Raw genomic sequence first — 4665 nt, 5'->3', positions numbered from 1 at the left:
CCATGGCAACCCAACTCTATAGGTGACCTCAGATCACAGTTGTTGGATAGGGTGTCGTCTGTAAAGTGGGGCACAGATAACGAAGAGGAAAGCATCAAGGCATCCAAAATAGCTACAGGTATTGATGTGCAGGAGTCAGGGCTTTGGGTCACAGCATCTGGGATCCTGGGTGCCTCAACAGATGGTCACCACAGCAGTGGTGGAGGTCAAGTGTCCCTTTGACGCAAGGGACCTTTACCACTGCACTCTATACTCCTCTTTAAACTGGTCATCTCTGTATACCTGTTGCAAGACCCACTGGTTGCTGCTTATTTATAAAACCCTCTTAGGCCTCACTCCGCTCTATCTGCGATATCTACTGCAGCCCTCATCCTCCACATACAACACCCATTCTGCCAGTCACATTCTGTTAAAGCTCCCCAAAGCGCACACATCCCTGGGTCTCTCCTCTTTTCAGTTCGCTGCAGCTAGCGACTGGAACGAGCTGCAACAAACACTCAAACTGGACAGTTTTATCTTAATCTCTTCATTCAAAGACTCAATTATGGACACTCTTATGGACAGTTGTGGCTGGTTTGTGTGATGTACTGTTGTGTCTACCTTCTTGACCTTTGTGCTGTTGACTGTGCCCGATAATGTTTGTACCATGTTTTGTGCTGCTGCCATGTTGTGTTGCTACCATGTGGTGTTGCTAACATGTTGTTGTTGTTATGTTGATACCATGCTGTATTGTCATGTGCTGCTGCGATGCTATGTTGTTGTCTTAGGTCTCTCTTCATGTAGTGTTGTGTCTCTTGTTGTGATGTGTGTTTTGTCCTATATTTATATTTATATTGTATTTATTTACTTTAATTCCAGGCCCCCGTCCCCGCAGGAGGACTTTTGGTAGGCCGTCATTGTAAATAAGAATGTGTTCTTAACTGACTAGTTAAATAAAAATACAAAAAAATAAATAAATTGACGAGGCAGTGAATTCGAAGGATTTATATATCAAGGCAGGAGGGTCTTACCGCCTCTGTCAAGACCATCCTTACTGGCACTAGGTCCAAGGTTAGCTCCACATCACTGGAAGGGACACCTGCTTCTTCGTTGTGTGGACCTCCTGTCAGTACCTGATTTCAGGGAAGTCTAAGGTCTAAAAATATTCCACATAGTTCATACACACACACTAGGCTCCCAGAATAGGTTATATTACATACAAGTTTTGGTCAAAGCAGGCAACTAATGTAATTTAGTTAACTTTGGAATGGGCACAGAGGGAATTGATATCTGTGATGTTCAAATTATTTCTTACTTGCTGTAGGTCCCAGTCATCCCTGTCTGTACCTGTACCTGTACCCTGTCTGTACCTGACAAGTGAACAATGAATCATACACAAACAATAGGCTCCTAGAGTAGGCTATATTAAATTCAAGTTTTGTTCAAAGCAGCCAATCACAAAGTCTGGTCTGAGTGCATCTCCTCAGTTTCATTCAGTAGTACAACACAATTCACATTGCATTTTATCATGGGCACAGTGGGAATGTATATCCTTGATGTTTAAATAGTATCTTACCCCCAGAGTGAGAGACCGTGAGAGTACATCACTTCCAGCAGATCTCCTTGCTGAGGGTGGCATTGATTAGAGGTCGACCGATTAATCGGAATGGCCGAAGTTTTCATAACAATCGGAAATCGGTATTTTTGGCCGTTTTAAATTTAATCTTTATTTAACTAGGCAAGTCAGTTAAGAACACATTCTTATTTTCAATGACGGCCTAGGAACGGTGGGTTACCTGCCTTGTTCAGCGGCAGAACGACAGATTTTTACCTTGTCAGCTCGGGGATTCAATCTTGCAACCTTACAGTTAACTAGTCCAACGCTCTAACCTCCTGCCTCTCATTGCACTACACGAGGAGCCTGCCTGTTACGCGAATGCAGTAAGCCAAGGTAAGTTGCTAGTTAGCATTAAACTTATCTTATAAAAAACAACCAATCAATCATGATCACTAGTTAACTACACATGGTTGATAATATTACTTGTTTATCTAGAGTGTCCTGGGTTGCATATAATCGATGCGGTATTAGCGAAAAATAACTGTCCTTGCTCCAATGTGTACCTAACCATAAACATCAATGCCTTTCTTAAAATCAATACACAGAAGTATATATTTTTAAACCTGCATATTTAGCTAAAAGAAATCCAGGTTAGCAGGCAACACCTCTTGTGACTACCCATCCCGCATGCGGGAGCGTAATCATCGCCTGACACTAATTAGCATAACGCAACGGACATAAATATTCCTAGAAAATATTCCTATTCATGAAAATCACAAACAAAATATATTGAGACACAGTTTTAGCCTTTTGTTAATCACCCTGTCATCTCAGATTTTCTAAATATGCTTTACAGCCAAAGCTAGACAAGCATTTGTGTAAGTTTATCGATAGCCTAGCATAGCATTTTGTCCAGCTAGCAGCAGGTAACTTGGTCACGGAAATCAGAAAAGCAATCAAATTAAATTGTTTACCTTTGATGAGCTTCGGATGTTTTCACTCACGAGACTCCCAGTTAGATAGCAAATGTTCCTTTTTTCCAAAAATATAATTTTTGTAGGCGAAATAGCTCCGTTTGTTCTTCACGTTTGGCTGAGAAATCGCCCAGAAATTGCAGTCACAAAAACCCCGAAAAATATTCCAAATTAGCTCCATAATAGACAGAAACATGGCAAACGTTGTTTATAATCAATCCTCAAGGTGTTTGTCAAATATCTATTCGATAATATATCCGTCGGACAATTAGTTTTTCAGTAGGACCGATTGGAATAATGGCTACCTCTGTATTTTACGCAAGAGTCACTATGGGAGCCATCAGGTGACCACTTGCGCAATGTAGCCGCTTACGGGTATTCTTCAACATAAATGCGTAAAACTAGTCACAATGCTGCAGACACCTTCGGGAATAAGGAGAAAGAGTAATCTGGTTGATAGCACATTCACTGGTCAATAGGGAAGCATTGGAACGCAGCGCTTTCAAAACATGAAGCACTTCCGGATTGGATTTTTCTCAGGCTTTCGCCTGCAACATCAGTTCTGTTATACTCACAGACAATATTTTTACAGTTTTGGAAACTTTAGATTGTTTTCTATCCTAAGCTGTCAATTATATGCATATTCTAGCATCTTGTCCTGACAAAATATCCTGCTTATGACGGGAACGTTATTTTTCCAAAAATGAAAATACTGCCCCCTAGTCACAATTAACCAGGTGTAATTGTGGCACTTTTCTTGCGTTCATTGCACGCAGTGTCAGGGTATATGCGACAGTTTGGGCCACCTAATTTGCCAGAATTGTACGTAATTATGACATAACATTGAAGGTTGTGCAATGTAACAGGAATATTTAGACTTATGGATGCCACCCGTTACGGAACGGTTCCGTAATTCACTGAAAGAATAAACGTCTTGTTTTCGAGATGATAGTTCAGGGATTCGACCATATTAATGACCAAAGGCTCGGATTTCTGTGTGTTATTATGTTATAATTAAGTATATGATTTGATAGAGTAGTCTGACTGAGCGATGGTAGGCACCAGCAGGCTCGTAAGCATTCATTCAAACAGCACTTTCATGTGTTTTGCCAGCAGCTCTTTGCTGTGCTTCAAGCATTGCGCTGTTTATGACTTCAAGCTCATCAACTTCCGAGATTAGGCTGGTGTAATTGATGTGAAATGGCTAGCTAGTTAGTGGGGTGTGCGCTAATAGCGTTTCAAACGTCACTCGCTCTGAGACTTGGAGTAGTTATTCCCCTTGCTCTGTATGGGTAACGCTGCTTCGAGGGTTGCTGTTGTTGATGTGTTCCTGGTTCATGCCCAGGTAGGGGCGAGGACAGGGACGGAAGCTATACTGTTTCACTGGCAATACTAAAGTGCCTATAAGAACATCCAATAGTCAAAGGTATATGAAATACAAACTACAACCTTAAACTTCTTACCTGGGAATATTGAAGACGCATGTTAAAAGGAACCACCAGCTTTCTTAACTTCTTGCCCCTACTTGAGACGCATATGTCCCAAGTAGGCACCTGGAAATGCAAATGCGCTACGCTAAATGCTAAATGTACTCGTTAAAACTCAAACCTTGATCAAAATTCACAAGCAGGGTATTAAATTAAAGCTACACTCGTTGTGAACCTAGCCAGCAAGTCAGATTTTTAAAATGCTTTTCGGCGAAAGCATCAGAAGCTATTATCTGATAGCATGCACCCCCCAAAATGCCAGCTCGACACGTAAACAACAGATTTTGCGATAGACGGCGCTACCCAAAACGCAGAAATAAAATATAAAACATTCATTACCTTAGACGAGCTTCTTTCTTGGCACTCCTATATGCCCCATAAACATCACTATTGGGTCTTTTTTTCGTTTAAATCGGTCCATATATACCCAAAATAGCTTTGTATGGGATCTGTGTCATTCAGAAAAAATCATCGTTTTTAAACGCTGCGTAATTTTTTAAAATTAAAAAAGTCGACGATAAACTTTCACAAAACACTTCGAAATCCTTTTGTAATCCAACTTTAGGTATTAGTAAACGTTTATAATCTATCAAAACGATTACAGGGCGATGTCTCTTCAATAGGTCCTCACTTCAACAACAATGCAATCTGATCTCTCGCTAAACTG

This window comes from Oncorhynchus clarkii, chromosome 7 (genome assembly GCF_045791955.1).
Source record: "Oncorhynchus clarkii lewisi isolate Uvic-CL-2024 chromosome 7, UVic_Ocla_1.0, whole genome shotgun sequence".
NCBI lineage: Eukaryota > Metazoa > Chordata > Actinopteri > Salmoniformes > Salmonidae > Oncorhynchus > Oncorhynchus clarkii.
This window is presented reverse-complemented; position numbering follows the sequence as displayed.